Here is a 13,690-nt window from a genome sequence, read left to right on the forward strand (position 1 = left end):
TAACGATCCAGCCTTAGAGGTAGGGGATCTAAAAGTTGACTACATTTACCTTATTCTCTTGCTAACTTAAGCATCGGAGCCCGTGTGACTAGAGTCACATCAGTTTAGCTCGATTTGGTTTTGCAGGTACTAGTCCCGAATCAACAAGTTTGGTGGGTGCGAGGAGGAGAACCGGAGGACCGAAATCCACGCATCAACAGTAAGATAAGGAAAAAAACTAGACTCTATTTCTAAATAAATAATCCTCTTGGAAATATTATTTTCAGGTTCATATTTAAATTAAAAGTAGTACATTAATACCAGGCGTGTTAGTATAAGAAGTGTTAATTCATTATATGAAAACTACTTAATATATTTATATATAAATATAAATTAAAAAGTTAGGTTATGACATTGGTTAAAAAACTTGAATCTCACTCTCACAAAACAACCCTAAGCTATTTAAAATTTTATATAATTTAAAATAAAATGGATGTTAATTACATCAAAGTTAAATATTAAAAAAATAATATATAAAATAAAATTATTTAACAACTAAATATAATTATACTATAATAAAATTAATCTTAATTTAAAAAAATTAATTTTACTTAATAATATTTCATTCAGATTATTCTCTTTAAATAATTAAAAGAAATACACGTGCATTTCACGTGGTAAAACACTAGTTTTAAGAAATATCTGGTTATCCTAGTTTGTTGTTTGAGAGTGAGAAAATGCAGGACGCCTTTGTATGGTGTAGTTGTAGTCCATCGATCTGACCACGGAAAATTCTCCTCCAAAACGTCCATCGACACCACCTTATACCACTAGCTCCTTGTCGTTCCCCTCACCTTCCTGAATCATGGTAGGATGTGAGACATTTTATCCCCTGTCATTCAAATAGGGACGGGAGGGGGAAAAATAGTAATTTGTAATTTTCAAACATGCTATAAGCTTGTAGAGTTATCCACACAAAATACTACAGATTTATCTAGAAGTTTGTAAATAAATATGTAAATAAAATACTCTAGAATCATCTAGCTTTTTTCATATGTTCCAAGGAATTCTAGAGAATTCTTTTGGATAAGAATAGATTAATGTGTATCTAGATCCCCCTAACTCTCTAGAATTCTCCATAGAGTTCTCTCAAACACATGAAGGTGTTATCTCTTCTTGTATGTAATCAAGAAAAACCAAGAACTTAAATTAAGAAAAGTTCCCAAGCACAATATTAGAAGTTTTTCTCCAAACTTGTCTCTCCATTCTAAATCCTTCTCCTACTTTTTTCATTGCCTCTAACAAATTTGGTATCAGAGCCATCCTAATAATGTCGCTGGAAGAGCTCTTTTCTCTCAAGAGCGAAAGTCCAGATATTTTCTACTTATGGCATTTGAGGTATGGTCATCTTTATTGCAAAGGTCTTCTTACACTAAAACAAAAAAATATGGTGATTGACCTCCCTAAAATTGAAGATAATGGAAAGGTATGTGAATGTCTCATTTATGGGAAAATCCATAGACTTCCTTTCCCTAAAACTTCGTGGAGCGCTAAATCTCCACTAGAATTGGTGCATGTACATATATGTGGTCCTCCAAGAACTACAACTCTCACTAACAAAAGATATTTCATTTGATTTGTTGACGATTTTACAATTCCCAATTGTTTATTTCAATGCAAGAATACAAAAGTTGCAGCAGATAAATTTATTCATCTGAAAATTGTAGGCCGTACCTTGTAAATTGTATTTGTCCACTCCATCATTAGTTGCAGCATGCTTACAAAGCTCCTGAACTTTTTCTCCATCGTTGATTTTAACATAGAACAACATCTCATAATAACCTAGATTTATTTCCTTAATGAAAAATCAGAGGTTTTTGCTGGTTTTTTTCAATTTAAAGCACTTGTAGAAAACCAAAGTGGCAAAAAGATCAAAACTTTGAGAACAGATCGAGGAGGCGAGTTCATCTATAAGCCATTCATGGATTATTGGAAGGAGAATGATATAATGAGACAATTAACAATTCAACACAGTCCACAACAAAATGCGTTGCTGAAAGAAAGAATCAAACCATTGTGGAAATGGCATGGAGAATGTTGAAAGCTAAAGGACTTCCAAATAATTTGTGGGCAAAAGCTGTCAATACAGCTGTCTATATCCTCAATCGGTGTCCTTCATCACTTCAAAGTTTTTGGCTGCCCAGCTTATTCTCTAATTCCTTCCTGGGAAAGAGAAAAGTTCGATAAAAAAGGAGCTAAATACTTATTCATCGGCTATAGTGATGAATCAAAGGGATATCGATTGCTAGATCCAGAGACGAAGAAATTGTTGATATCAAGAGACGTAATATTTGATGAAATGGCCACATGGTATTTTGAGAATAATGGTTCTCAACCTTCCCAACAGTACGAAGATATTCAAAAGCCTGATAGCCAACAAGACTCTCAGAATTTGAGCTCACCAAGAAGTTCTCCTTCAACTCCTACGAGATCGTCAGTTGAAGCTACTTCAAATCAACAAAGCTCGAAATCTCCCCCAAGAAGAATGCATTCTTTGCAAGATATTTATGCATTCTTTGCAATGTTTGCTTGTGAGCCACAAAATTTTGATGAGGCAGCAAAAGAAGAAGTTTGGATCAAAGCTATGGATGAAGAAATGGCTAGCATCGAAAGAAATAAGACATGGGAGCTTCAAGACTTGCCACCAGGAAAAGAACCGGTTGGCTTAAAATGGGTCTTTAAGACCAAATTTAAAGAAGATGGTTCCATTCAGAAGCACAAAGCTCGTCTAGTGGCAAAAGGCTATTCCCAACAGCCTAGTGTCGACTTTAACGAGACTTTTGCACCAGTAGCTTGCATGGAGACAATAAGAATTGTTCTTGCTTTACCAGCTCAATTACAATTGAATGTGTTTCAACTGGATGTCAAATTTGCTTTCTTAAATGGCGAGTTGGAAGAAGAAGTATACGTAGAGCGACCTCAAGGATATATTATTCATGGAAAGGAGGAGACAGTTTATCAACTCGAAAAGGCCTTGTACGGATTAAAGCAAGCACCTCGTGCATGGAACAAAAAAATTGACGGATACTTCTGCCATAATGGATTTCAAAAAAGCCCCAGCGAACCATCTCTCTATGTGAAGAAGGGAGCAGCATCAAGGTGAGATTTTTCATTCTCAAGAAAAATATATTGATGGTTTACTCAAGAAATTTCGTATGAGCAATTGCAAGCCTGCTGTGACTCTCATGGCACCCAATGAGAAGTTATGTTATGAAGATAAATCTGGTAAAGCAGATCCACAGACTTTTCGAAGTCTGGTTGGTTCATTAATCTATCTTACTAATATCATGTCAGATATTATGCATTTTGTCAGCATTATTTCAAGGTACATAAATGATCCAAGCAAATCTCATTATGCTTCTGCAAAAAGAATTTTAAGATATTTACATGGTACCAAAAGTCATGGGCTCAAGTATGTTAGGGAGAAAGGTTGCAAGCTCGTTGGCTACACTAACAGTGATTGGGCAGGTTCTCTTGATGATCGAAAGAGCACTTTAGGATATTTGTTTTGTTTAGGATCTAATGCAATATCTTGGAGTTCGAAAAGGTAACAGACTGTAGCTTTGTCTTCCGCTGAAGCAGAATATACAGTCGCAACTGAAGACGCTTGTGAAGCCGTTTGGTTAAGGAGAATCCTCAAAGATATTCAAATGGAGTAGGTGATGCTGACAAAAATCTTGTGCGATAATATGTCAGCAGTTGCAATGACAAAAAATCCTGTCTTTCATGCTCTGTCCAAGCATATTGAGTTACCTCATCACTATATCAGAGATTTGGTAAACAAAGAAGAAATATTTTTGAAGTTCATCAACACCAATGATCAATCTGCAGATATATTCACCAAAGCTGTTACGATTGAGAAGTTCGAGAAGTTTTTGAAAATTACAAATTAAGAGGGGGTGTTGAAAAATAGTAATGTGTAATTTTCAAATATGCTAGAAGCTTCTAGAATTATCCACACAAAATAGACATCTATAGATTTATCTAGAAGTTTGTAAATAAATATGTAAATAAAATACTCTAGAATTCCTTTGGATAAGAATAGGTTGATATGTACGTATCTAGAGATCCCCTCACTCTCTAGAATTCTCCATAGAGTTCTCTCAAAGAGCTATAAATAGAGGTGTTATCTCTTCTTGTATGTAATCAAGAAAAACCAAAAACTTAAATTAAGAAAAGTGCCCCAATGCAATATTAGAAGTTCCTCTCTAAACTTGTGTCTCCATTCTAAATCCTTCTCCTACTTTCTTTCATCGCCTCCAACTGGGAATACGCCCCTTGTTCCCGTCTTCATCCCTGTCTCCACAGGCCATGTCCTGTCTTCTGTTCCACTATACATTTATATATGATTAAATAAGGAAGGATTTGACGATGTATATGGAGGTTTATAATTGGGAATTAAACTTTCAATGAGAAATTTCTTTCCAAAAATTTATTTAAAACAATAAAAATAGTAAACTGAAAATAATTCTTCCCAGGAAATTCGATCCCTTTAAAATTTCTACTTCATTCATGTTCAGGATATTTCGATCCAAGGAAAGGCATTCACCAGGAAATTAAGGAGCCAAGTAGAAATTAAAATGTGCAAGCTAATGGGTCTAGAGGTTAGATGGGCCTAAGACCTGACACTCATCTTTAGCATATTATTTAGTTCCATCGCTGCCTCAATTTTTGTGCGTGTGGTATAAGGAAAGTGTGGCGGCATCGTGTGTGTTTTCAGCATAGTGCAAGTAGAAAACGAGATCTTGGCATTGTGGAGGGCGTCGGTGAAATGCAATCCATTTTCGTGATTCTTGCGAGTTTTTTCATCTTGTACTCCAAAGTATTTATTGTGTAGTGTTTAGAAGTTAGGTAGTAATTGTTGTGGTATCTAGTAAAAGATTTGTAGAGCATTTATGAGGTCCATTATATTATTCCAATCATAGTAGAATCCACACATCACGGAAGACTGAACGTAGCCAGTTGAGTGAACGAGTATAAATTTTTATGTCGTTTACTGTGCTTTCTCTATTCCTCTATTGCATTATTTAGACTTGGGATTCATTGAACAACTGTTGAAGGGGGAAAAGTGTTCTTAGTTAAACGATTAGGATTGTTTGCGATTTTGTTGTACGTATAATGTCAGGGTATTTTCTCCCAACAAGTGTGATCATCGGTTGGTCGGAGCCGATTTTTAGACTCAAACTGTCGCCAACCACCGACAAGTTCAGTTTTCTTTTGTCCTATGTAGCTCGTCGGTTTTAGAAGGTTTCACAACTTCGATCAATTTTGGTCGGGTCTAGAAGGTTCCACGACTTTGATCGATTTTAGAAAGTTCCACGACTACGATCGATTTTAGAAAGTTTCACGACTCCAACCGACCAAGTACACCAACAGTTGGTCGATTTTGATCGGTTTGGTGAAGAGGAAGAGGAGGAGAAGAAAAAAGAGGAAAAAAAAAAGAGAACAGAAACAGAAGAAGAAAGGAAAAGAGAAAATGGAGAAGAAGAAAAAGATGAAACTTTATTTAAATAAACAAAATAAAAGAAAAAAACAGAGAGAAAATATAACAAAGGGGAGAAGATAAAAGAGGGGGAAGTGGAAGAGATAGAGAGAAAAAGAAGGAAAGAAAAGAAAATGGGAGATAGGGTTAAGGAAAGTACGAGTATGATGTGAGACAGTAAAAAAATATTGCTGTAATCATTTATTAAAAAAAATCACATCACATCGCATTGGATAACTGGCCTTGCTAGTTTTCCCAATGCATAGCTGTAGTTTGTGCATACTACAACAGTTAATGCTAATGTTATTATTATTTTTTTTAATTTCTGTTGGATAAGATTTATTGTGATTCAAAATATTATGCGTGCATGTTCATTCAAGATGCTCTTCACGTCCATCTACACTGGTTGGGAAGGTACTGCCAATGACTCTAGAGTATTGTTCGATGCTATTGGTAAGGAAGGAAATACTTTTCCTATGCCTCTTGAAGCTTAGAACTCTTTTTTTTTTTTTTAATATACTGCATATCAATTTTTTTCTTTTAATATCATATAATAATAAATTTATTTCAAATGGACAGGAAAATATTAGTAGATTCTGATATACAAACATGCCTGATTTCTTAGCTCCATATCGTAGTTAGAGATATCATTTAAGAGATTATAGAGGAAGATGAAGACGTCCACGAGGCCACAAGAATTTTTTCATCATAGATACTCCTCATTACGTAATGTGATTGAACATTGCTTTGATGTACTAAAGGCTCGATTGCCCATCTTAAAATTGATTAACAAGAGATACTTTATTTGAGGAGTATGAGGTTTCTGATTTATAAGTGCCTGAAGAAAAAAGTTTGGATAGGACACAAGAATTTCTTGATATAAACTTAAGTCAAGCTTATATAAGTCAAATAATGAATGGCGTGAGGGATGACATTGGGTACCATGTGTTGGATTATTGTAACACATAAGAGATTAAGATTTTCATGTAGTATGTATTAATATTTTTCTCCTTTCTATTAGTTTATATAGAACAGACTTTAAAATTTTATGTCATATTTAATCTATTATATCAATTTTATGTAGAAGACTACATTATGACTATAGTTATTATTGTTGTGGTAAAAACTCCATTGAATGTACAATGTTATATTATGCTTTTTTTTCTTCCGACATGTAGGGGTTATGCATTCATTTTATTTGTATAAATTATAATTTTTTAATAATAATTTTAATTATTTAATTGAATAAATTATTACAATTCGATATATATTTATCAATAAATTTTCAAATGCAACCAAATGATTATCGTGTGACCTATTTTATTTTTTGAGTATATTACCAAATACCATTTCAATAACTTATATCCATATTCAATTTTTGAATCTGCTATCAAACACATATTTGAAAATAGTGAATACAATACCAAACATAGTTTCAATAAATCCTTAAATCGAGATTCAATTTCTGAATTTGCTATCAAACACACATTCTTGAAAACACTGGATTCATAGAATAGAACCCTTGTTTTCATTGAATCGCCCGTTTCCAAATTCATGTATTCAGATCACCAACCAAACGCATCCTAAGGTCATCTAGGAGAGAGAGAATTTTCTACCTCATACTTCAAATTTCTAATTAAGAAGTTGATAAAAAAAAAAACCTCGATCTTTTTCTCTCTTAGTCGGCTACTTATTTTTCCAAAAATTGGTCAAATCCAACCAAAAGATTATCGTGTGACGTATTTTATTTTTTGAGTACATTACCATATTCAATTTCTGAATCTGCTATCAAACACATATTTGAAAATAGTGAATACAATACCAAACACAGTTTCAATAAATCCTTAAATCAAAATTCAATTTTTGAATCTGCTACCAAACACATTCTTGAAAATACTAGATTCATAGAATACAACCTTTGTTTTCATTGAATCGATGGTTTCCAGATTCATGTTTTCAGATCACCAACCAAACGCATCCTGAGGTCATCTCGGAGAGAGAGAATTTTCTACATCATACTTCAAATTTCTAATAAAGAAGTTGATAAAAAAAGAAAAAAAAAACTCGATCTTTTTCTCTCTTGGTCGGCTACTTATTTTTCCAAAAATTTGTCAACTCATTGATAAAGTGTTTGAAATGATTTTTTTAATAAATATATTGTTTTTAATAAAAACATATTTTCTACCATTTTGGAATTCCAAAATATTAATTTAGAGTGTGTAAAATATTTTCTTAGTGATTTTTAAATAATTAGTTTTTTTTTAAATCTACAATATTTTGTTAATAAATAAAAAATATTTTAAAAATGAGATGGTTTAAAAACTCGTTTTTGAAAAAACATATGAAAGATGATTACCCAAAAGTATATTTAAAGTGATTGACACTTTTATAATTTAAACATTTGGAAAAATATTATTAAAAAGAGTGCTAAAAATAAAAATAAAAAAGTTAAAAATAAAAATAAAAATAAAAAAGTTATATCAAACTCACCAGGAGTATTATGTCAGGTAAGTTTCCATCAATTAAATTTAACAATAAAGTGTATACCTAAAATGTTGAAACATATAATTAAAATCTTTTACAATAAATAGTAAATCGAAACAATGTGCAATCAAGAGGGGACTGATTATTGTTTGAGCTAAAATGGGGAGGGGTGTCCTACTCCCCTCCTTTCCTTCTCCACCCCACGAAGGGTGTGTGTGATTGAGTTTTTTCAGAGGGTGTATTACTATGCTTTGTTTCGGTTCTTTCATGGTCATTTTCAACAAGTAAGTGTCGTGGATCGAAATATAACAGGGACCTCCCTTGCTATGATGGATGTGATTTTCGAAGAGGATCCTTTTTCTATATTGGTTTCTGTGATGGCAGATGTTGGTCGGGTGTTGGGGGTCTCCCTGTTGGATGTTGATAGTGTTGTTGTGGCAAATCATAGACAACATTGTTATGTATGGTTCGTGGCTTTGGCATCTGGAAATTTTTAAGAGTTATAAGGCACATAATTGGAGAGGACACCGACCACAATTTCTTGGGATGACTCTAAATCTTTGTTGTATCTTGGTTCAAAGAACTTTCGTGGCCTAGGGGCAAGGGTGTCGGAGCAGAAGGTGGGCGATGGTGTAGTTACAACGACTATCGGGTAGAACGCTGTTTTAGAATCTGGGGAGGATATCAATTTTAATTGTATTGAAATCTGTGACCAAGGTGCTTTATATATAGAATTTTACTAATCATTCCTTACCTCTCATGGTGGAGAATAAGGCGACTTTGGAGACAATTATTTTCCTTCTTATTTTGAATAAGGGTGTCATAATTGACAAGATGTCTCCATTCATTGGGAAGTCTCCTCTGATACCATTTAATGGGGTTGAGGATGTTTTGATTTTGAAGGTGTTCAGTGGGCTAAAAATTGTTTATATTCCTAGTTTTTTGAACAAACAATATGTTTTTATTGGCCAAGTTTGCCATTTCTGATCGTTTCTCCATCCTTTATGGCCATTGTTTGCCTTCGTGGATTTGTAATAGTGGTGCATGGTCCCCAGATGTATCCCTTAGTGGTCTATTTTTCTTTTTTTTTTAATGCAGTATCTTTTTAGTGAAAAAAGAAAAAGAAAAAGAGTAAATCAAAAAAAGATCTCAAATATTAGCGACTAAAACATATGTTAACAATTTATTTCCATTTTCTGTTTTTTTTTTTAAATCTTGTACTAAAAATTATTTTTCCAAACAATGTTTTTCATTTAAAATTGTTTTCAAACTTGATTAAATCAACCCTCTTGTGTCTCAACCATGACAATATATATCTTAACTTCAAGAAAGAAAGAAAAGCTATACCAAACTCATAACTATTGCGTCACATAAGTTCTCTATTAAAACATAACAATAAAGAGTAAATTGAAGAAAGATGTTAAATGTTGATGCGTGGATTTTGGTCCTCCGGTTCTCCTCCTCGCACCCACCAAACTTGTTGATCCGGGACTAGTACCTGCAAAACCAAATCGAGCTAAACCGGTGTGACTCTAGTCACACGGGCTCCGATGCTTAAGTTAGCAAGAGAATAACGTAAATGTAGTCAACTTTTTCTAGATGCCCTTACCTCTAAGGCTGGATCGCTACTTATAGCCATGAGGTTGTTCAAGAACTTTCCGTAGCTAACCCTAATTCCGTTGGAGGGCCTGGGCGAAATCGTGGATTGAAGACGGAGGATCGCTGGAAGGCCGTGGGCCGAGCATCGGGTCGGGAGGGGCCGAGCGTGACGCTCTTGACGACATGGATGACGACGACGACGAGTAATAGGGTAGCTTGAGCGAGTCTTTTTACAGTTGACTTTTATGTGCTTTGTCACTACGTTGCTTGTATTTCTTTTCTTTGGAATCATCAATTAACCCTCTTACTAGTCACTTACTGGCTTACGGCTCTAACTCTGATGGAGTTTTGTTGCTTTCATTTCCGTAGGTTTTTAACCCGTTGGTCATAGCCAATGGTTTTACACCCGCTGTTGTTTTTGCCTTTTACTCCATCTCATGTTTTAACCGTGCTAGGTCAATCGACGCGCTTCTGGTTTGGCCGTGTTGAGATTGTTTAATTGTTCTTTCTAAACGTGTCGATTAAAGTAGATTCATGCTTCGTCGCACGTGATCGGCGTCGAGTGGTGGTCGGACCCGAGCCGTGCTCAGTCGAAAATAAGACCTATTGACAAAAATAGGTTATCTCATAAAACCACCGATTAGTGTAGATTTGTGCCCGTTCGCACTTGGTCGACGCTGACAGCGGTCGGACCCGAGCAGTGGTCGGTCCCGAGCCCTACTCGGCCTGCTTGGCTATAGCTGGTTTTACCGTCGCCGTGTAGAGTTGGATTCACCAAGCTTACGTCGCTGAGTAGCCATAGTCGGTACCTATTGCCCCTACTTTCAAGTGTATTGTCGATATCTTTTTAGAGTACGCTTGTAGACGAGGCGAAGTGTTTTATCAAAGTCGCTCGGTATCTCGTTTTGGATTTAAGAGATATAGTTGACAGAGAACCAAACAAATGGATACTTTATTGAACAAAAGAAATAATAATTAGAAATCTTGCTAAAAGTAGAGAAACAAAAAACAACCACATTTGAAGGAAGAAAGGAAAAGTCAACAGCCCCCTTAGTAGAAGTCCTGTCGTTGTCCCTCATTGAGGTATAGTAGCATTCCCACGACACTCGTTATTCTCCTTTAATCTCTCCTACCCCACCCGGTGTTGGGAACTTCATGGATTGGTGATATGTGGATGGTATTTCTTTGAGCATATGCATTGTCGGTCTTCCCAATATTGCGTTGTAGGAGGATGTGTAGTTAACAACCAAAAAGTCTACCATCTTGGTGACGCTCTTCGGCCCACTTCCGAACGTTACAGGCAACTTTATCCTCCCTTCGGGAATGAAATGACCCGTTCCCCTCCAAATCCTACTAGTGGTGCTGGACTGCTCTTAAGCACCTTTTCTCCTAGATCTATAGCTTTATAGGCTGTTCAGGAGATGATATCCGCCGAGCTGCCCCCATCCACCAAGATTCGATGTACTCTCACATTTGCTATCTTCAAAGTGATAACCAGTGCATCGTTATGAGGGTGAAGGAGGTGAGTCGCCTCGTCCTCTGAAAACTCAATCGTCACCGGTCGGTTTGTAGTATACACGTGGTAGACCTCATTTTGCTCGCGACTCGCCCTAGCTTCTCGCACATCTGGTTTTCTTTTTCTCCCAGATTCTCTTTCTATGGGGCCTCCCATTATAGTTCGAATCTCTCGAGCGGGAGACTTGTCGCTTTCGCCGTTTTGTGTCGCTTTAGGTTCCTCTACATACTCTTTAAGGTAGCCCCTTAGGATTAGTCCTTCCACCTCTTCCTTAAGATCAAAACAATCCTGAGTTGCATGGCCATGATCCCAGTGGAAAAGGCAATATCGGCCTTTACTTCGCTTAGTTGACGAGGCGTTCATCCTTTCCGGCCACTTAAGCAACCTTTGGTTTTTGATCTCCATCAGCACTTGCTCGAGTGGAACGGTGGTCGAGGTATACTTTTCAAATTTTTGGGGTGGATCTTTCTGGCAACTCCGATCCCTCTTCTCCCATCTCGACCCCTGCGGTTTATCTCCCGACCTCTCCCTCTTTTGGTCAGTTCGCTTTCCGTTTGACTCCCTTTTTGAGTAAAAGAACTCACCAGCGCTCATGTACCTTTGAGCTCGGCTCAGTGCCTCCGAGAAGGTACTCGGTGTTCTCTTTCCGAACGAAAATGACAAATGTTCATCCCTGACGCCGAATATGAAGGCCAGCAGAGATACAGCGTCTGTAAGGCCTTCTACCTGCAGCTTCTCCTTGTTGAACCGAGTTACATAGTCGTGCAGACTCTCTGTCGTCCTCTGTTTAATGGTTAAAAGATAGGCCACGGGCCGGCTCCGACACCGTCCCCTTACAAACTGCGTCACGAATGCTCCGACACCGTCGAATTGTTTCACCGTGGGTAGCTTGAATTTTATGGAGGGACCTTCTCTCTCATGATCTCCTCCGTGAATGGTGAGTCGGCTTGATCCAGTAGTTCTTCGAGGTCGAATCCCTTCTTCTTTTGGTTATGTCGCTTCTCCGAGGACTCTGGCCGATCTGCCGGTTTGCCTTTGTCGAGACTTATCGGCTCAGAGCTTCTGTCTTCATGGTCGCTCTTGCCCCCATTTGGTGCCGGGGATTTATGTTGCTTTTTCATCTTTTGGGAGTCGAAAATCCGGGTTCGTCGCCTGGTATTTCCACCTATCCGCAACTTGCTCCCTGCACTGTTCGTTGACTCCTCGGTCTCGCTTTGCGCTGGGCCCTTCCCCTTTCTAGGGTCTCTGACAAGGGGCACCTCGTCGGACTCTTGTCGCTCGAATTGTCGAAGGACTTGGGTCATGCGTTGAAGCATGCCCTCTACCCTGTCTTCCAAGACCGTGAACTGCTTTTGGAGTGGCTCAGGGGTCGTTAGTGCATGCGCCTCGGGCAACCCCTCCTAACGTTCTAGGTTTGGCTGGATGGTCCCATCCTCGGGTCCTCCAACCTAGGGGTCGTCCAAGTTCAGCCTCCTCTTGGCAGAGCAGTTATCATCAGAGCGTCGTGGACTCCTTTCTGGTGTCATGTTGCTCAACTGGATGCTTTAAATCGTCCCCACAGACGGCGCCAATTGTTGATGCGTGGATTTCGGTCCTCCAGTTCTCCTCCTCGCACCCACCAAACTTGTTGATCCGGGACTAGTACCTGCAAAACCAAATCGAGCTAAACCAATATGACTCTAGTCACACGGGCTCCGATGCTTAAGTTAGCAAGAGAATAACGTAAATGTAGTCAACTTTTTCTAGATGCCCTTACCTCTAAGGCTGGATCGCTACTTATAGCTGTGAGGTTGTTCCAGAACTTTCCGTAGCTAACCCTAATTCCGTTGGAGGGCCTGGGCGAAATCGTGGATCGAAGACGGAGGATCGCTGGAGGGCCGTGGGCCGAGCACCGGGTCGAGACCGAGCATCGGGTCGGGACCGAGCCCCTCGCGGCCGAGTGGACTACCGATTCCCATTGCATAACATTAAATATTAAAGACTAAGACATATGCTAGCAGTCTATTTCTATTTTCTTTTTCTTTTTTCGAAACTTGTACTACCAATTATTTTTCCAAACAGTGTTTTTACATTTAAAATTGTTTCTGAACTTGATTAAATCAACCCTATTGTGTCTCAACTATGGCAATATATCCAACTTCAAGAAAAAAATTTAGGCCGAATTTAACATAATACATTAATCATTACAAAAGTAATAAACCAGTGATTATTGGACCAACACTTTTCCTGATTAGAAATATTAAAATAATTCCACATAAAAAATTGATAATAAATAAATTTATAGGCCAAAAGTTGAAGAAAGATTGTAGAAATCAAACCCTTTTAAAAGGCAAAATGTCAATTGGAGCCCAACTTGAACCAAAGAAAGGGAAACTTGTGAATGATGGGACTTTTAACCAAATACATCAATTTCCCAATTGATTTCCAAAACCTCATGCTTCCTTTTTCTTCTTTATGTGATATTTATTACTTTTTATTTCATTTTTTTTTAATAAAACTATTCTATCCATTTCAATTCCACTTGGTGTTTCTATCCCCTTTTCAACTTTGCTTTTCAATCTCTTTTCATA

Source organism: Momordica charantia, assembly GCF_013281855.1.
Source record: "Momordica charantia cultivar OHB3-1 chromosome 10 unlocalized genomic scaffold, Mcharantia_2.0 BLBB01000010.1, whole genome shotgun sequence".
NCBI lineage: Eukaryota > Viridiplantae > Streptophyta > Magnoliopsida > Cucurbitales > Cucurbitaceae > Momordica > Momordica charantia.